This window comes from Camelus bactrianus, chromosome 2 (genome assembly GCF_048773025.1).
Source record: "Camelus bactrianus isolate YW-2024 breed Bactrian camel chromosome 2, ASM4877302v1, whole genome shotgun sequence".
In the NCBI taxonomy this organism is placed as follows: domain Eukaryota; kingdom Metazoa; phylum Chordata; class Mammalia; order Artiodactyla; family Camelidae; genus Camelus; species Camelus bactrianus.
The window spans coordinates 108,458,304-108,478,698 of NC_133540.1; the positions used below are offsets into that span (position 1 = coordinate 108,458,304).

The 20,395-nt window shown below is 40.3% G+C and overlaps 4 protein-coding genes across 7 annotated transcripts in view; 3 read left to right on the forward strand and 1 right to left on the reverse strand.

The window, feature by feature from the left end:
• FAM114A1 (family with sequence similarity 114 member A1) overlaps positions 1–4,816 on the reverse strand; it is a 63,995-nt gene extending 59,179 nt beyond the window's left edge. For both annotated transcript variants that reach the window (XM_074349270.1, XM_074349259.1), the window contains exon 1: positions 4,663–4,816. The gene's annotated coding sequence lies outside the window, so the exon portion shown is untranslated. The remainder of the gene's footprint in view (positions 1–4,662) is intronic.
• A 100-nt stretch (positions 4,817–4,916) lies between these two features.
• TLR6 (toll like receptor 6) overlaps positions 4,917–20,395 on the forward strand; it is a 34,068-nt gene continuing 18,589 nt past the window's right edge. The window contains exons 1-2 of one of the 3 annotated variants that reach the window (XM_074349126.1): positions 4,921–5,055; positions 8,999–15,231. The gene's annotated coding sequence lies outside the window, so the exon portion shown is untranslated. Of the gene's footprint in view, positions 5,056–8,998; positions 15,232–20,395 lie in introns of all 3 variants that reach the window. The other 2 variants (XM_045522386.2, XM_010962677.3) reach the window with 2 other exon arrangements.
• Positions 5,013–20,395, forward strand: part of TLR10 (toll like receptor 10) — a 68,617-nt gene continuing 53,234 nt past the window's right edge. Inside the window, exon 1 of the mRNA XM_074349185.1 lies at positions 5,013–5,055. The gene's annotated coding sequence lies outside the window, so the exon portion shown is untranslated. The remainder of the gene's footprint in view (positions 5,056–20,395) is intronic.
• The window catches only part of TLR1 (toll like receptor 1), a 51,360-nt gene continuing 35,978 nt past the window's right edge, over positions 5,014–20,395 (forward strand). The window contains exon 1 of the mRNA XM_074349246.1: positions 5,014–5,055. The gene's annotated coding sequence lies outside the window, so the exon portion shown is untranslated. The remainder of the gene's footprint in view (positions 5,056–20,395) is intronic.

A 20,395-nucleotide genomic window follows, 5' to 3' on the forward strand; every position in this document is an offset into this window, starting at 1 on the left:
CTAAGTCTTGCCTTCCCTCTGTTTTGGTAAATAAAATTCTACTGGAACACAGACATGCTCATTTGTTTTTGTATTGTCTTTGGCGTCTCTGGCACAACAGCCGAGTTGAACAGTCATGACAGAGACCATATGGCCCACAAAGTTGCAAGGCCCAAAATACTTACTCTCTGGCCCTTTACAGAAAATGTTTGTTGACCCAAGATCTAGGACATTGCGTGATTGCCACGGCCTAGAGTTCTCTGTCCTCATTTACCTTCTCCTCACCTGGGTCCTAGGGCCGTGACCATAAAGGGAATAGGTCCCATACTTGGACATCACTTATATCCCCTTTTTTAGTTCATCAACAGCTGACCATGGGCACTGTCTGATATTTTAATTTCTTTGTAAGATAGTTGGACAATCCTTACTATTAATCTGGATTATTAAAAAGCTCCAAACTCTTTCATTTCTCTATAAGCAGGAACATGAGAATAAACCTGGTTATGATAAACACTCATGGGCAAATAAAAAGCATTATAAACAACTTTGTATCTGCTTTGCCCTAAATTGCTGTGATATTGTTCCTAATGCTAAAACACTTCACCACATACCCTGTGACCTCTCTGCGGGTTAGCCGTACTGTACGCCCTGGGGGTGGTTGGTTAACAGTTGAAATGCCCTATTCAGGAACATGCTCTCCAGGGGTCTTCAGTTAACATTTCAGAATCTGTAATTGAGTGTTCGCCTCTTGAGAGGGTTCAACTATCCTTGTCCCTGATCGCTACTTCAGGGTGTGCTACTTAGCATAAGGGCTATTAGAAATCATTTTTCACTGACAAAATGCAAATGGTGCTTACGGTGGACTGGCAAGAAATAACGTACAGGTGTTTCTGCTGGTCTATTTCCAGGGCAAAACATTACATTGAGTCCAGCAGCTCTTGCGCTTTGCAGTAGAGTTTTTCTAGTTCTTCTCACTGTGGGAGAACCCCAAGGCCTGATTAGAAGGCTAGCTGACTCCTACCTCTACAGCCATCCTCACCAGAGGCCTAAAAGGACAGAGAGCTAGGACTTCATCAACTCACAAGAACAAGCTTTGTAACTGAGCCCGGCTGCTGAAAGACACATGAGTGAGCGGCAGAACTCCACCTGAGAGGTGGATTCCTGGAAACACTGCTCTTGGGAGGGAGGTTGCATAGGAGGCCCTCACCCATCTCGGATGGTCAAATTGTTTTTGGTCAGTTCCTCTCAATTGTGGGAAAACTGCTGCAACAAAAGACTCTTCCCGTGGCTACTCTGTGTTCCACCAGCAACATGAAGCCATTCCTTCAGAAACACCCCCAAATCAGCCGTGTTGAACTGATACTGTTAGGAAACATTTATGGATAATTTATACATTTCAGAAAGGCTCTATTTTTACATCTCTTCAAATAATAAAAAAAAAAAATTTACCATCATATTCAGCCTACTTTAAAGTCTAATTTTACATGAACTTCTACCTGTTACTGGTCCACATTTTCCCTAAATCAAAACCAATAAAGAAAAACCCCAAAAACCTTTTTTTGCATGTTCTGGTAGACCTTTGTCTACTCTGGATGTTATTACGACAGGAGAGATGTAATCATTTTTAAGATGGTGCTCTTCTGTCTGCAGCCATTAGAAACTGTGTGTTCTAAAGACACAGCTGTTTCTGTTCAGTGACTGATGGAGTCCACGAGGACTACAGCCATGACACGTGCTGTGTTTCCTGGGACAGTCTCCATCCCTGCCTGGGTGCCCCATAAGCAGTCAAGATTTAAACCTTTCCTCATTTACGGTTTGGAACGCTGATCACTGCAGCCACGTCCTGTGGCTTTGATGCTATGGAGACTCAATCCACAGAAACAAGGAGGCTTCTTCAGTAAAACTCCAAGGAGAGGAAGAGTGGCATATAAAGAAGCCTTTGTGGGCTGGGAATAAGTTAGTTTTTCATGAGCAAATTCATTCATCACCTAAAATGCTCCCAGAACTATGTTAGGTATTGGAACAGCAACACTGTGGCTCCAGAAATAGGTTTAAAACGGAAGACATGGTTACTATCCTTCAGAAAGTGAATAATCTGTTCTCATTTTACTCCTGGTCAGTGAAGGTCCAGGAAACTATTCCACCTAACACGAAATGGTTAAATGATGATGTAAAACAACACATCAAAGCAGGGAATTAGGCTGATCTCATGCAAAGGAGAATCTGGAAAGTGGCTTTGATATGGTTATTCAGGCATGATGGGATCAGAGTATGTGCAAATGCCCAGGAATGAATTGAGATACTCAGAATGGGTGCTGCCTGGCTGGCCACAAGAAGAAATAGTAAGGGATGGGAGGGGTGGATTCTGAGGCAGAAAGAGCCATGCCCTGGTCCTACCATCCCTCTGTGGGCGTACACCTCCCTCATTTTTGCTGGGCTTGCTCACTTCCTCCTCTGTAGAGTAAGGCTGGACAAAGTGATTTATATATTTTCTTCCCCGACACCAGACTGTAGGACAGGGACCAGTCCATGATGGCAGAGAAAAATGAGGACAAGATAGTGAGTTTTTCATCGATCTAAATTTATTACATGTAGAGGACTGCCTTCACCTTGCCAGTTTAGCCTCCAAGCTTTTCTTGGTATTCAAGTGTCTTTCATCTTATGAAATAGTGGTGCAGTGGATGTATTTTTTTTTAATGGTCTCACTTGGCAAAGTAAGAATTTGGTAATACAATACCCTGTGTGAAATCACCGCCCCCAATTTTAAAAAATGTTGCTCAGTGAAAGACGAGGAACAAAAACTGTGGATAATAGAGTCTTAATCAGGTTGTAAGAGTCCTATGGCACTAGACAAGTACACGTGCTCAGACCCCAGTCTCTTTTTCCTCCAGTCTAGCCTTCATGTGCCTGCCAGATATTTTTATGAAACACACATGGGACCCACTTGCTCCCTTGTTTACAAACCATTAGATTTAAACACCTTTGCACAGCATCTGTGGCCACCCATAAACCAGCTCCAATCTCTCTATCCACCTCCTGTGACTCAACACACCGCACACTCTTGCCTCACCAGACTTTCCATCACTGCCTGCGCAGCTCATAAACATTCCCAGCTCCTCGCCTTTGCTTATGCTGGTTCTTCTGCCCAGGATGCCCTGCCTCCATTTGCCTGGCAAACTCCTATTTGCTTCTCTATGTCTAATGTCACTTTTCACTCTAAAATTTTCCTTAATTTGCCCCACTCCTTTCAAAGAATTATTTACTCCCTCTTCCATGTTTTTCACAATGCTTTGCACGGACTTCTATGGCATTTATAAGGAGTATTTGTTTCTGTGTCATTCTCTCCTCCAGAACTGTGATCAACAAGCACCGAGCTTGGTTTCTGACCCTCCAATATTTATGGAACTGAAATATATTGTTTGATACTGATTAAAGAGAAACAACATTTGATATAAGCCTGGTCTTATAGATAAATGGCATGGTCTGAATCCCTAAGACTTAGCAGCCCCCTCTCATCCTCAAATTCCTTATGCACTGGCTCCCTGGAATCTCTAATTCCACCTTGGAAGTTTCCTTCTTTTGCTTAAAGCTTACAGTGTAAGGAGTTTATCAGACTCCTTCCTGAGGTCGGGTTCTGAAGGAGGAAAGGAAGGAGAGAGCAGGGAATGGAGAGGGGTGAAGTGGGAAAGGGGCATTAGGAGGAAAAGAGAGTAGAGAGGGGCCTCCGAGGAGAAAGCCTGCCTCATTCTGTTTCCTCAGGTTAGCTGAGGTCTTCTGGAGTTCAAGAGACACTGATTTTTAAAAGCCACCCGCTTGAATCTCTCAAGATGCTTAGAATGGGAACTGACGGGATCAGTAAGACACAGATGTCACCGTTACAGCTCATACAGAGAGGTCTTCCTACACCAGGAAAGGGCAGTGAAGTCCAGGCGCCTAATCTGAGACGGCTGGAAAGACTCACTGGATTCCCGGGCAGAAGAGCCGATTGGGTGGGCGGGTGGGGGGCTGGGGAGCTGGGTAGTGGGTACAACTCAACCTAGGGGAGGGAACAGAACTCAACCTGGCTGTGAATGGAGATGCTGCAGGCTTCGGGTGTGGGCTGAGGTGGAAGGGCGGGCGTCTGCGTGGGGAGAAATGATGAGCTTGGGTGCGAGGTCAAGGCCTGAGCTCGGTTTTCCGAGGCCAAAGGCCGGCGAGCCCAGGGGTAGGACCTGCTCCCTCGGTGCCCCCGGCTGCCGGGACCCTGCAGCCTACCTCTCACTCGGACCTGAAACCTTGGGGAAACTTTTTCAGACTTGCTTGGTGCTGGGACCAGATACTTCGGGAGCACAGGCTCTGCAGAGGTTCACGCCGGCCGAGGGGGCAGAGCCGGAGTGCGGGCGTGTGGGTGTGTGCATGAGCGTGGACCCGGAGCGACACACACTCACACACACACACTCACACGCCCGCACCCACGCAGGGCCCTCGGCCGCGCCGCCCGCACCTTCACCCCCAAGGCCGGTCCTCCCAGTCCCGCACCCCGTGCCAAGTCTCTGCCGACGGCTTCTCACTAACGCAGCGGGCAGGATTCGGGGAGCAGGACGAGCAGCGGCGGCAGGGTCTCCCCACCACCCACCGGCGGCTGTCCCCGCAGCCCCCCGCCCGGGGAAGGGGATGACGGCGAGAAGTGCCCGGGGCTCTTACCGCTCAGGCGGCCGAGTGCGCGCGGGAGCGCCCGCCGGGTCCCGCCCCGCCACGTCGGCAGGGCTGGCGGGGACGCGGCCGGAGGGCGGGCCGGGAGGGGGCGCGGGCTGGACGGGCCGAGCTGCCCCGCCTCGCGGCCCCGACAGGGCCCCGCCCCCGCGTGAGCCCGCCCCGGCCTCGAGCGCCGCCGCGGAGGCCCCGACACCCCGTCTCCCTGGCCGGAGCGTCCGGGCCTCGCTGCTGACCCTCCTGGGGAAACGAGCCGCCGGCTGAGCTGGAGGGGGTGCCCAGCCCCACCCTGGGCGGGTCTCGGGGTTCTCTGCATCCCTCCCCTTTCTTTAAAAGCGCCCCGGAAACGCCGCAGTTTCGCCGGGAAGGGATCACTCAAGTTCAGTAAGTGTTTGCGATTCCCCCGATGTTGCTTTCAACAGCTTGTCCTTACCCTGTTGGTGGAACAGTAATCTGATTTAAAAACAACCAAACAAAAACCTTTTCTAGAAGGCCAGTTTGGAAATGTGGATGAAAATTCAAATGCATTATCTTTGGCCCAAGAATTCCACGTCTGCGAATTTGTCCTAACAGTCAAATGTCCTAACAGTTGAATATGTATGTACGAGGATGTTTGTTATGGTTGTTTATGCCAAGGAAAATAACCCGGAAATAATTTATCCCCCGATAAAAGATGAGTGAAGTAAACTACAGTAACTTCAAACAGTCGGATATACTGTACGCATTAAAAATTATAACTGTACGTCCAGTTTGTTAACATGGAAGGCAGGCAGGCCACAGCCAAGTATTAAGGTGAGGGCGGGGGAAGCTTACAAAAGTGTATGTAGAGTGTAAACCTATTCTTGTAATTATATATGTATATTTATATTTTATATAAAAGTTAGGGAAAACTCAATTTTAAAAAGTGATTCTTTCTGAGGTCTGCAGTTGTGAGTGTTCGCAAAGTGTATAGCAGGTGTGGCAGGTGTGTTTTGGTGTTCCCTGGACACAAACACCATGCCTGTGACTTCTGTGTTCGCCTAGGCACAGCAAGTACCTTTGCCACACCTGCTCCTCCCTGCCCTGCTGACCCACAGAAACCGGATGACATTCCTTTTTAAAGGTCTGGTTTCCTTTTCTCCTTGGACCCAAAACACACCGTTCCAGTAACAGGATATCAACCAAGCAACACTGTTAACAGGTTTTGTTACTGACTGTAATTATGCTTTTTTACTCAAATGTTGCTGCTTCTCAGTCCACCAGGTTTATTTCAAAACTTTCATTTGTTTGCAATGTAAAAATGTTTTATTTATTTAAAAAATTCCAGAGTAGTTAAGACATAGAAAACTAGAGAATAAAATGACAAATACTTATTTCTGTAAAAAAATTTAATGAATGATATAACAAAATGTAGATTTAGTAAATTTTTTTTGGCCATATTTATTTTGGAATCTTCTTTTAAAAGAAGAAAGTTACAGATATGCTTGAAACCCTGTTCCTTCTATTCTCCAGTTTCTCTGGAAGAAACCAGTGTCCTGAGCTTGTTGTCCATACTTCCCACTCATATTTCTACTTTACTGCACATCTCCTTATCCATAAACACTATATAGAATTATTTTTCAGTGTTTTAAAATGTTATAAATAACATCCTGTACACTTGTTTACTCAACACTATATTTTTGAGAACCATTCACATTCACACGTGTAGCTCTAACACGTTCATTTTAAAGTCTTCGTGGGATTCCACTGTATGAATGTGCCACAATCTATCCATTCCCCAAGTGATGGGTGTTTAGTGTGTTTCACGTTTCACTGTTGCATGGTATTAGATGTGCGGAATGCCAACAGAGTGCTATATAGTATATTGCATATAATGCTGCTGTGGCCATCTGTGTGTATGTTTTCTTGTATCCCAGGCTATAAGCCAGGTCATCTTCACTAGATAGCCTGAAATTGTCCTACAGTGTGGTCCAATCATTCATTCAACAAAACCTTTCTGAACATATGCTGCGTACCTAGAACTGCTCTAGGTGTTGTGAATGAAGTAAGGGGCAAAGAAAAGTCCTGCCCACAACGAGAAAGGGAGATAGACCCTAACTAGATAGTTTATTAGATGGTGAATAAAGCAGAATATGGACTCTATAGGGTCTAGAGAAGGATGGGTGGGAGCACTTGTGATCGGAGAAGGTCCTGCAGGTAAAGCAGCACTTCAGCGTAGACTTTGTGGAAGTAAGGGGGTGAACAGTGGTGATGTCTGGGGGCAGTTTTGGGCAGGGGGACCTGCAGGAGCAGTGTGGGAGCATGGTTGGTGCCATCACAGAATGGTGAGGTGGCCAGTGAGGCTGGAGCAGAGGGAAGATGGGGCAGAGTGGAAGGAAATGAGTCCACAGAGGTAGTGAAGACTGAGAGTTGGGGCAGGCCAGGCAGTGCCTTGTGAACCATGGTGGGGATTTCGACTTTGAGTGAGAAGGGAATCTTTACAGCTTTTGAGTAGGAGTGTGCCATGATTCTAATTGGGTTGGAGTGGGATGGGATGGGGTGGGGTGGGTGGGTGGAGGGAAAGGTAGAGCCAGATAGACCGGATCAGAGACCACTGCAGTTACCCACGTGAGGGAGATGATGGTTTGGCCACATGGGGATGGTGGAGGGCAAGAGAGTGGTTTTGCTTGCAGGTATATTTCAAAGAAAAACTCAACAAAATTTTTGCTCATGGGTTGGATGCGGAGTTGGAGCAAAAGAAAGAAGTCACTAATTACTCCAAGGATTTTATCCTGGGGGAATAGAAGTATCATTTACTGAGATGGGGAAGGATGCCAAAGGGGGAGGTTGGAGGTAGTGAGGATTCAAGGGTTAGTTTTCAACAAGAATGATTTAGCAAACGTTTAGAGCAGGCAGTTGGATATAAGAGTCTGGGCTGGAGGTGGTAACTGGAGAGTCATCAGCGAATAAATAGTTTTGAAGCCATGAGCTAGGATGTGAGTGCATGGAGTTAGAGAAGAAAAGATGTCCAAGGCTGAGTCTTGGGTGTTCCATGTCAGAGACATAAGGAGGACCCAGAAGGGAACTAGGAAGGAATGCCAGTGATTTAGCAGGAAAATTGGGAGGAAGGTGGGGGGAGTGGGAATGGAGGAGGGAATATGGGGTTCCAGAAACCAAGTAAGAAAACTTTTCAAGATCTTGTAACTGTGTTCAGTGCTGCTGATAGCTCAGATGAAATCTGAGAATTGACCCTTGGATTTGGCAATGTAGGGGGTCACTGGTGACCTTGACAAGGGTTATATCTCTGGAGTGGTGGGGAAGGAAATCTGAATTGAGTGGATTTGAGAGAATGGGAGGAGAATAATTAGAGACAGTGAGTAAACATCTCTTTCAAGGATTTCTGGTGGCAGAAGGGAGGAGGTAGTGCACTCTAAACATTTGCCAAATCATTCTTGTTGAAAACAAAGCAGTTAGTGATCGGGAAGTAGCAGGGAGAGTCAAGGACACCTGCATCACCTCCAAACCCTGAGGTGTGAGGAGTGCAGTTGGGGAAAACAGGAACCACTAGAGGGCGATGTGTTCAGAATGGTGATCATGTCTCAGCATTACCTGATCCTTACTGAGGTGGAGTGGCATCACCTGAAGAGCTTGCAAAATAATACTGATGTCTGGCCCCATCCCAGACTATTGAAGTCAGAATCTCTGGACATGTATGAGCACTCCTGTTTCCTCACATTCTGACCAACACTTGGTGTTATTAGATGTTTTAATTTTTGTCCATCCCAGGGGTATACAGTGGTGTCTCCTGTTATCCATTCATTTGTATCTTTAGCTAATTCCTTCCCCAATTGTGTTTGTTAGCCATTTTATTACTGATTTATAGGAATTGTTTACATATTTAGATATTAATCCTTTTGTGGTTATATGTGTTGCAAATATCTTCTCCTGGAATGTGGCTTTTTTTTTTTTTAATTCAGCAGAATATTTTGGTTTTAATATTAATATCTGAGTTACCAATTTTATTTCTAGTGGTTTGTATATTTTATGATATTGATAATTTTCACATAACTTATTTCAAAGCTGTTGGTAGGCACGAATATTTATTTACTGATTTTCCAGGGAAAGAGTAAGGTAGTTTTTTTAGAGTAAAAATCATTAAAATAATGTTTTACTTCTGTTTGTACAGGGACGATATGTTTGCTGGCTTTGGGCTATGTTATTTTACTTATCCCACTATAATGCTATTTTATTTTTTAAAAATAAAAGTAATGCATGTACATTAATGCATGTAAAAAATTTCAAATAGGACAAAAGAGCATAAAATGGTGAGTAGAAATCTCTCTCTCTCCCTTGTTTCTTCTGCTCACAGGTAACAGTTTCTTAGATATCCCTTCAGAAAAAAAGTTTTCTGCATATACCAGCACAAGTGTGTAGACCCTTGTGTTAGATCCCTGTGGCTGCCGTAACAGACTCCCACAAATCAGATGGCTTAAAACAACAGAAGTTTAAGGACTTTCTGGTCAACATGGCAGAGTAGTAGGACCACGAGCTCGCCTCTCCTCACAACTACAACATAACCACAACTAACTGACTGCTGAATAACCATCAGGGAAAAAAAAGACTGGAACCTAGCAAAAAAGATCTTCTTCCTGGAAAAGATCTTTACCTGGAAACATAAAGAGGGAACCACAGTGGGATGGTAGGAGGGGCGTGCTCATGATATAATCAGGCCTCATACCCCCTGGGTGGGCAGCCCACAAGCTGAAGAATAATTAAGTTGCAGAGGCCCTCCCATAGGAGTGAGAGCTCTAAGCCCCATGGCAGGCTCCCCAGCCCGGGGTTCTGGCACTGGGAGGAGGAGACCCCAGGACATATGGTTTTGAAGGCCAGTGGGGCTTAACTCCAGGAGCCCGCATGGGGAAACAGAGACTTCATTCTCTTGGGAAGCATACACAGAATCTCATGTGCGCCAGGTCCAAGGGCAGAGGCAGTGATTTCATAGGAAGCTGGGCCAGACCTGCCTGCTGGTTTTGGAGGGTCTCTTGGGGAGATAGGGGATGGCTGTGGCTCACCCAGGAAGCATAAAAGCTGGTGGTGGATATTTCAAGAGTGTTGATGTATATGAGCTTTCCTGGAGGCTGACATCTTGACTGGATCATTAGCACCAAGACCTAGCCCCACCCAGCAGCCTGTAGGCTTAAGGGCTGGGATGCCTCAGGCCAAACAACATACTGCTTGGGAACACAGCCCCACCCATCAGCAGGCTCTCTGAGCCACAAACACTCCAGGCATGGCCCTACTCACCAGAGGTCCAGGACCAAGCTTCACCCAGCAGTGGACAGGCACTGGCTCCTCCTGCCAGGAAACCTGCATAAGCCTCTAGTCCAGCCTCACCCACCAGAGGGCAGATACCAGAAATAAGAAAACAACAATCCCTCTTGTGGAGGCTCACAGTGAAAGAGAACGTGACAATGAATGTATGTATGTTCATGTATAACTGAAAAATTGTGCTCTACACTGGAATTTGACACAACATTGTAAAATGACTATAACTCAATAAAAAAAATGTTAAAAAGAAAGAAAGAAAGAAAGAAAACGACAATCCCAAAGCCTGTGGAAGGAATCCACAAACACAGGCCAGACTCTACTTTGGGACTGGCTGGACCCTGGCCCTCGGGTGACAAGAGAGGAGTATAATGCTGGGACACATAGGACGTCTCCCACAGAGGGCCACTTCTCCAAAGACGAGAAATGTAACTAACCTACCTAAAATTACAAATAGGAAGATAGACAATTATGAGGTGGCAGAGGAATATCTTCGAGGCCAAGGCACAAGATAAAAATCCCAGAAGAAGAAATAAGTGATAAGGAGATAGGAAGCTTATCTGAGAATTTAAAGTAATGATAGCCAAGATGTTCAGAGAACTCAAGAGGAGTATAGATGCACAGAGCGAAGTTTTTCATGAAGAGTTGGAAAATATAAAGAATACCCAAACAGAGTTGAAGAATAAAATCACTGAAATGAGTAACACACTAGAAGGAACCAAGAATAGACTAAATGAGGCAGAAGAACGGATCAATGAGCCAGAAGACAGATTAGTGGAAATCACTACTGCAGAACAGAAAACAGAAAAAAGAATGAAAAGTTTAAGAGAACTCTGGGACAACATTAAGTGCTGTAATATTCTCATTATAGGGGTCCCAGAAAGAGAAGAGAGAGAGAAAGAACCTGAGAAAATTTTTGGAGAGATAATAACCAAAAACTTCCCCAAGTTGTGAAAGGAAACAGTCACCCAAGTCCAGGAAGTGCAAAGAGTTCCACAGAGGATCAACCCAAAGAGGAATACACCAAGGCACATAGTCATCAAATTGACAAAAATTAAGAATAAGGAGAAAATACTAAAATGAACAAGAGAAAAGCAACAAATAACGTAACAAGGGAACTCCCATAAGGTTATCAGCTGATTTTTCAGCAGAAACTCTACAGGCCAGAAGCGATATGTTTAAAGTGGTGAAAGGGGAAAACTTACAACCAAGAATACTCTATCCAGCAAGGCTCTCGTTCAGATTTGATGGAGAAATTAAAAGCTTCACAGTTAAACAAAAGCTAGAAGAATTCAGCACCACCAAACCAGCTTTACAACAAATGTTAGAGACTTCTCTAGTCATTAAACCACAATAAAAGAGTACAAAAAGAAGGAAGAAAAAACAAAAGACCTACAAAAGATTGCTTTGGCAATTCTGGGTCTTTTATGATTCCATATAAATTTTGGAATTGTTTGTTGTAGTTCTGTGAAAATATCATGAGTATTTTAACAGGGGTTGCATTGGATCTGTAGATTGCTTTGGGTAGTACGGCCATTTTGATAATATTGATTCTTCCAATCCAAGAGCACAAAATATCTTTCCATTTCTTTGTATCATCTTCAATTTCTTTCATCAGTGTTTTACAGTTTTCAGAGTATGGGTAACCTCTTTGGTTAAGTTTATTTCCAGGTATTTTGTTTTTGATGCAATGGAAATATTTATGCCAGTTATAAAATTCTGGTTTTTGAAGTTAAAAAAAAAAGTGAATGAAGGGCTGCACATGGCAAAATATCCTTTTTTATGGGCGAGTTGTATTTCATTGCATATATATGGTACATCTTCTTTGTCCATTCATCTGTTGATGTGCACTTGGGATGCTTCCATATCCTAGCAATTCTAAATGGTGTTGTTGTTAATAGCAGGGTGTATGTGTCTTTTTGAATTAATGTTTTTGTTTTTCTCAGATATATGTCCAGGAGTGGAGTTGCTGAGCCGTATAGTGGTTCTATTTTTAGGTTTTTGAGAAGCGTCCATGTTGTTTTCCATAGGGGCTGCACCAATTTACATTCCCACCAACAATGTACAAGGGTTCCCTTTTCTCCACATCCTTGCCAAGATTTGTTATTTGTGTTCTTTTTGATGATGGCCATTCTGACAGGTGTGAGGTATCTCATTGTGATTTTGGTTTTCATTTCCCTGATATTAGTGATATTGAGCAAATTTTCGTGTTGCTGTTGGCCATCTGCATTTCCTCTTGTAGAAAAATGTCTGTTCAGTTCTTCTGCCCATGTATTAAGTGGGTTGATTGGTGGCTTTTTTTTTTTTTTGGCTTTTTAATTGAAGTACAGTTGATTTTAAATTTTGTATTAAAAAAAAGAATAACAGAAATAAAGGACATGATCTATGTTCAAAAAAAAAAAAAAAACCCAGAAATTTATTCTCTCACAGTTTTGAAGGCCAGAAGTCCAAAATCAAGATATTGTCTTTTAAACTTAAAAGCTTTTTTACAGCAAAGGAAACCATAAGCAAAATGAAAAGACAACATATGGAATAGGAGAAGATATTGCAAACAATGAGACTGACAAGGGATTAATTTCCAAAATATACAAACAGCTCATATAGCTTAGCATCAAAAAAAACCAAACAACCCAATCAAAAAATGGGCAAAAGACCTAAATAGACGTTTCTCCAAAGAAGACATACAGATGGCCAACACACACATGAAAAGATGCTCAATATTGCTAATTACTGGAGAAATGAAAATCAAAACTGCAATGAGGCATCACCTTACATTGGTCAGAATGACCGTCATTGAAAAGTCCACAAATAATAAATCCTGGAGAGGATGTGGAGACAAGGGAACCCTCCTACACTGTTGGTGGGAATACAGTTTGGTGCAGCCATTATGGAAAATAGTATGGAGATTCCTTAAAAAACTAAAAATAGACCTACCATATGAGCCATTAATCCCACTCTTTGGCATATATCCAGAGGGAACTCTAATTCAAAAAGATAATACACCCCAATGTTCATAGCAGCACTGTTTACAGTAGCTAAGACATGGAAACAACCTAAATTTCCATCAATGGGTGACTGGACAAAGAAGTTGTGGTATATATATATGTGACATATATAATAGAATACTACTCAACCATAAAAAATGAAATAATGCCATCTGTAGCTACATGGATGGACATGGAGATTATCATACTAAGTGAAATAAGTCAGATAGAGAAATATAAATATCATATGATATCACTTATATGTGGAATCTAAAAATAAAAAATGATATAAATGAACTTATTTACAAACCAGATACAGGAAACAACTATGGGGTTACCAAAGGAGAAGTGGCAGGGGGTAAATTAGGAGTATGGGATTAACATATACACACTACTATATATAAAATAGATAGCCAATGATGTCCTACTGTATAGCACAGGGAACTATATTCAATATCTTGTAATAACCTATAATGGAAAAGAGTCTAATAAAGAATGTGTGTGTGTAAATATATACATTATATATAATGTGTGTGTGTGTATATATATATGTAAACTGAATCTCTTTGCTCTACACCTGAAACTAACACATTATAAATCAACTATATTTCAATTAAAAAGTCTTTCCACCTCAGCATAAAAAAAAATAAGGCTTGCATAGAATTCTAAAACTCCTTACTATAATGACTTGTCTTCTATGTCAGTCACTAGTCCAGCTACTTTTTATTTATTATCTTCCCTAAAAGTCACAACCAGGCCCATTTTATGGATGAATAAATGGAGTCTTTGAGGTTAAGTGACTGTCCAAGGCCACACAGCTGGTACATGGTGCTGTGAAGAGTTCAGTGCAGCACTGTTTGTTTGATCCACTGCCATGCCATCTTCCACATTACCTGATTTTTGTGGGTTTTGCCATCTCCTTAAAGGCATTTCTCAAAATTATAACAGCCTCAACCACAATAGTGTCCTTGTTCCTGAAAACCAGCATTATTGTGCAATACCCTAAGGAGCATTTGTGACCAAACACTCACATTTTGTCACTGTATTATGCAACCAAATCTGCAGTGATGTGTGTGTGTGCATGCCTGTGAGTGTGGGTGCATATTTCTTAAGACTTTGGTCCATTGTTGCTTGAAATTCCCTCAGAGCCACAGTGCCTTACTCCTCTGCCTGTTTCACAAAACTGGTTTCCCAGTATCACAGATACTGGCTCCTCTCTAGCCATCTCATCCTGGTTCAGCAGAGACCCATCCACTCCTTGCTGACCCTCTCCAGACCTAAGAAGGCTTCCCGTTATGTTTGATGAGTAAGAATGAACAGTAAGAATTTATTCTTTCCCTTCCTCCTGAAAGCAGAGTAATTCTTACCCTTTGTTGTGGGTCAGACTGTAGGGTCTTGTCTTGTTTTTTTAATGATGAGATAATGCCAGACAGTGGGATTAATTACAGAAGAATGGGATTAATTATAGAAGGATTATTTAACTCATATGTCCCGTTCTTTACAGAACCTCAGCCAAGGGAAAGTCTTGGGAACAGTTATCCTGGCTGCCTGAAGTATCTGGTTAACCAGACATCCTCTTTTTGTATCATCAACCTTTGTTGATACTGTTCTAAAATTATTCTAAATGGCCTTTAGAAAATTGATTAGTCTTGCAGGATCTCAGTGCTATTTACTATTCTAGAATCAAAGATGAAAACATCTAATAATGCCAAATGTTGGTCGGAACGTGGAGAAACAGGATGCAATTTCCCCCAGGTGTAGCAACTACTAAATTTTCCTTGAAAGTTGATTTTTAAAAAAATAGTTCTTGAACCTAGGCTTATTTTAAATATCTCAGCCAGCTAAAATAATGCTCCATATTTGCTTGATAATGGTAGTTGTCATTTTTTTGAATATATTACATATGGTGAAACAGAAAACAGGCAAAGTTGAATAACTTTCCAGTGTGGTGACACCTTAACATTGAGGCTGCAAACTCTTACAGATAAATATTAACATAGAAAAACATTTTTCTTCACACTGAAATTGTCATGAGCCTCGTGCTCATGTGAACTTAAAAATTTGATTACTGTTTTAGTCCGTAGCCCAGGAAACCTACTGACCCACATGCTTTGCACATGACCCTTGAAGGGGAAATTCACATGTAGGAGTAATTCCAGTAAGGTCCGACAGGTGGCGCAAAACCGTTTCTATGGTCTTGCTTTACTTCAACTAAGGACTTGCGGTTTTGTCAAGCACATTTTTTTCCGAGCATTTGAAAGTTATTTTCTGTTCTTCTGAGAAAGAAGTCGTGGTAAGTAAGATGGCTTTTTCAAATTGTGGACTAATTACTTTTAATAAGCAAGAAAATGCTAACATGGTATAGGAAATAGGTAATTGCAAGATGATTTTAAGGTTTTTTTTTTGTTTGTTTTTAATGCTGCAATCGTTTTTTTAACTATATGAGAAAGATAAAGAAACATGACCATCCTGAAAGGTATAAAAATAACTAGCACTTGTCATTGTTAAGGGAAAAAAATAACCGATGTTATTTCTTCTGTTTTTGTCTGCTGCATTTTCTCTTTTCACCTTTCCCTACCTAGTTTCTGGTGTTCAGTAAGGTTTACAGTAGTTTGTGCCACTCATGCAGCACCTATCACGTTATGTATTTTTATATTAGACAGGAGTGTTTGATCATTGTCATTGTTTCTTTGTGTCTATCACTAATGTAAAAGCTTTTGAAAGCAGGGATTGTGCCCGGACTAGTTGTCTTTATATCCCCAGCACTTAACGTCTAACACGGTGCTGGTGCACAGTACACTTTGAATAAACATTTATTCAATGGAAGAAGTGGCAGGGACTGGCCGAGAACTTGCCTTACTCAACTTTCTCACCTAAACTTTGACTAATAATACAATATTTCTCTTGCATATTTGTTGATTTGATTATGGAATGACACAATGTTTTTCTAGTCTTTCCTTTTTTTGTAGTTTTAGTTTTTGCAGAGCCTATCTACCATTGCTTTTCCCCCCCTTGATATAGAGCTTCTTCCATCTGTCTTTTTTCTCCCCCTTTTCATTTGATGCATTAAAGAAAAAAAGGAACTTTTAGCTTTTATCCCTTCTCACTTCCTTTAAAAAAGAAGTTGTGAACTCTCTGATCTGCTCTCTTCTCCCTTTATTTCTCTCCCTTTCTTTTCCCCCTTAGGTGTAGAAGTTCCTAGCTTTAGTGTATACACTAGGAAAGACTTTAGGGTATAAATGACTGAGGAGGAATACTTGTGTTTTGGGAACTGGGTGATAAAAGGGAACTGATCAACTTTCCTATATAGTGGCTAAGTTTCAGTCCCCTGAACACAGACGCCATGGAGAGACCTCTGAATGGGTTCTCTTTCATGAATGTCAATTATCTAGTATCATATGAAAGTTCTCTCTTGCTCTGTCTCTCTCTCTGTCTATATGTTATTTGTATATATATGTATAAAATAATATAGGTGTGTTTATTTAAATATAAAATATTTTTATATCAGCTATATTTTAAGATAAGTCTTTCAACTTGTAAGAGATGTTCACAATTAGAAATTTTGAAAATATACAAAAGTATGAGAAATAAAATTAATCTGTGATTTAGAGATGCAGAGATAACCACTATTAACATTTAGTACATTTCTTCCCATTTCCCCCCCAGGCTTTGTGTATTTTTCAGGTTTGAACCACATTTTACAAAATTAAAGTCCTACTACATACACAATTTTGTATTCTTTTATTCACTGCACGTTATATTGTAGACTTTTCTTTAAAACATTTGAGGCTGCATGTTACTCCATTTGATGGGTGTACTGTAATTAATTGAACTATTTTCTATACTAGTCATGATTTTTTTCGGTTTTCCATCATGTCATGAGCATCCTCACAGTAATATTTTTATGTGTATTTCTTTAGAAGAAAATTCTGAGAAGTGGAATTGTTAAAACAAGGGTAAACATACGTTTAAAGAATTTATATACGTGACCAAATTGCCCTTCAGAAGGGGTCTACTAATTTTTCTTTCCTGCCAGTAGTAAATGAGAATTCTTGTTTTAGTCCCATCTGCCAACACTGGGTATTATATTTTTGAACTTTCCCAATTTGGCAGCTGCAAATAATCATGTCTTTTTAAAAATATGTAAGAAGCAAAAATTCCCATTTGATTCACTTTATCTTCTTATGCTTAAATATCTTAAATTATAGGCATTCTAATGTTTCATCTCTAAATGCTTCGTTGTTTATCTCCTAAAAAAGTACCTTTTCCTGCATAGCCAAATAACATTATCAAAAATTAACATTTATTTCTTAATAGAATCTAATACCTGGTCCATCTTAAAATCCTTTCTCCCTTGTTAACTTTTACAGCAGCTCTGTCTAAATTGAGACCCAATCCAACATCATAATTTCATTTAGATGCTATATCCTACTTTGCTTTAATATGCATTTTTATTTTTTGTGAGATTGGACATTGTTGATATTATCTATTGATCTTGGGGGGGTAAATTTTCTGATCAAGTAATGTGTTCTACTTAATTTTAAATGTTGACAAGTTGAAAAATACAGGAAACAGCTAAGAGGAAAATAAAACCTTTTATAATTTTACCACAGAGATAATCCATTAATATCTTGGTATGTATTTTACTAATTTTTCCACATGCATGTGTATGTATTAACTGTTGTACATTTTTTTTAAAAAAAAACTTTTTGTCACATAGAGATAGTAAGCAATGTTCCATGGGATTAGACTTTTATTCTTTTTAAAGGCCACTCAGTAATATTTAATTATATGGAGACACTGTAATTTATTTGACAACTTGCTTTTTTTGAATAATCAGATTTCTTTTTAAAAAATTTATTTTATACTACGTCTTTTATTACACTCCTTTACTGGTTCTAACAGTTTTTCAGTTACTTCTCTTGGATTTTCCACATTGACAGTCATATCTAAAAATAATGATAATTTTATTTCCTCCTTTCCAATATTTCTATCTCTCATTTCACCCCCTTAATTACAATGGCTAGAAATTCTAAAATAGTGTTAAATAACAGTAGGCATCCTTGACATTGACTTTAACAGAAATGCTTTGAAGGTGGGACATTGATTTAAGGTAGATATTTGATATATTATTTATCAAGCTTTTAAAGTATCTTTTAAATATCAACTTTAATTAATGTATTTTTGATTAAAGATGAATGCTGAATTTTATCAAGTGAATTTTTAACATCTATGGAGATGCTCATCTATTTTTCTCCTTTTATCTATTGCTGTGTTATTGTCATAGATTTGCTGACAATACACCACTCTTACAATCCCAGAAACATCCAAATTAATTATTGTGTACCATTCCTTCAACATAAAGCTACACTGATTTGGGTTTCTTCATTCTGAGCTTCTCCCCACTACCAAATAATTGGAATTTATCTCTTTTATTTTCTAATATTTACTCTTAATTTTATAATATACATATTTAAATTTATATTCTTCTAACAGAATCTTGAGTTAATTGGTATCTATAGCTTCCCCTCAATCAGGTGAGTATCTTAACATGCTTTTGGTCCAATCTCTCCCTCTCCTTCCACTTCTGTCTACTAACACCCTTGTTATCATTGGCAATTTCAATTCCAGATTGTTATTAAAATTTTTGTCATCAATACTTATTGGGATTTAACAATAAATTTTCTTTACAAAGTATTCCCTCTTGAGTCCTAATTTTTTTGGAGTGAGTTTCTTTTTCAGACGATAGCGTCTATCCTTTAGTAATTAGTGGGTCTGTCTTCCATGTCTTTTAGCATTTCATTCATATATGTCATCTCTTTAGCCTCTTGGACTGTGTTTTGAGACAATTTCTTTTCTTGGACTTCTGTCTCAACTTCTCATGTCGGCATTGCTACTCTGTGATTCAACTCAGCCAATGAGTTTTCCACTTGAATTATTAAGTTTTTAATTTGCATGATTCCTACTCCATTCTTTTTTAGAATCATACCTCTCCGAGCATTTCTGTCTATTATAAATGCCTCCCTGGGTGTGAATGCCTCTCATATCTTGAATTTGGATCCTTTCTGTCACAGTGTTTGCTTTGTAAACGTGTCATGCTTCTTGGTGGTTCAACCCAACTTGTGGTTGATTGAGGCTTTGTGTAAAACTGCTTGCTGATCTCTTTTCACAGCCTGCTTGTTGGAAGGGTGGACCAACTAGTCTGTATTAATTTTCTATTGCTGCTGTAACAAATTACCACAACTTAGTGGCTTAAAAAACACACTTTATCATCTTACAGTTCTGTAGGCTAGTAGTCCATCATAGGTCTTGTTGGGTTTAAGTAAAGATGTTAGCAAGGCTGTATTGCTTTTGGAGGCTCTCGGGGAGAATCTACTGACTTGCCTTTTTGAGCTTCTAAAGGTTTCTACAGACTGCCTGCATTCCTTGCCTCATGGCCCCCTTCCTTAAGGAATGTAAAGTCTTTCTCACATCACATCACTCTGGCCTCTTCTGCCTCCCTCTTCCACTTTTAAGGACACTTTTGATTATATTGGGCTCACTTGAGTAAATTTTAAGGTCAGCTGATTACCAACATTAATTCTATCTACAACTTTAATTCCTTTTTTCCATGTAACAGCATATTTACAAGTTCTGGGTTTAGGAAGTGGACATCTCTGGGAGGCTAGTGTTCTGTCTATTGTAGCCCAGTCTGTTTGTGGTTCTCAGAGACTTCTCTTGGCTTCAGTTCCCCTAAAGACTTCCCTTCCAGCTTTGAAGTGTGTGTGTTTCATCATTTTGGAGATTTAGGGCAAGAGGAGGAGGCTGAAGCATGTGCACATCACCCTGTTGACTTCCAATTTTTAATGCTTATAATTGAAAATGTGGCTTTTGTAACCAGAACATATTTAGAACATTTAAAAAGCGATTTTAGAAGTTTATTTTGTAGTCAGAAATATGACTTTAACAATTTCTGCTTTGGGGTATTTATTTCAAAATTTATTTGACATAAGAAACAATCAAATTTAGTAAATGTTCCATGAACCCTGGGTACTTAGCTACACAATATTCTCTTGGTAGGATCAAAGTTTCTGTCTCTATTAGATCCTTTATTATTTTATTCAAATTCTCCATATATGTTGATTTTTTGCTACATGATCTAACTATTACCCAGAGAAATAGACTAAATAATTTTACTATCAATGTCTCCTTGTATTTTCAACGCTTTTACTTTGTAAATTTTGATGCACAGTTATTGATTGTATATGTGTTCTTATCTGTTATATTTTCACTGTGAGCTATTTGTTTTAACTGGTATGAAATAGTAGCTTCTCTTATTCTCATTACCCAATTCTCTGATACTGTGACCTAATGGGGTATTATATATACAAACTGAAATTCCTGATAAATACACTTGTGATGTTTTTATCTCTGCCCCATTACAAGTATTGCTATATGGTTTACATCACTCAGAATGC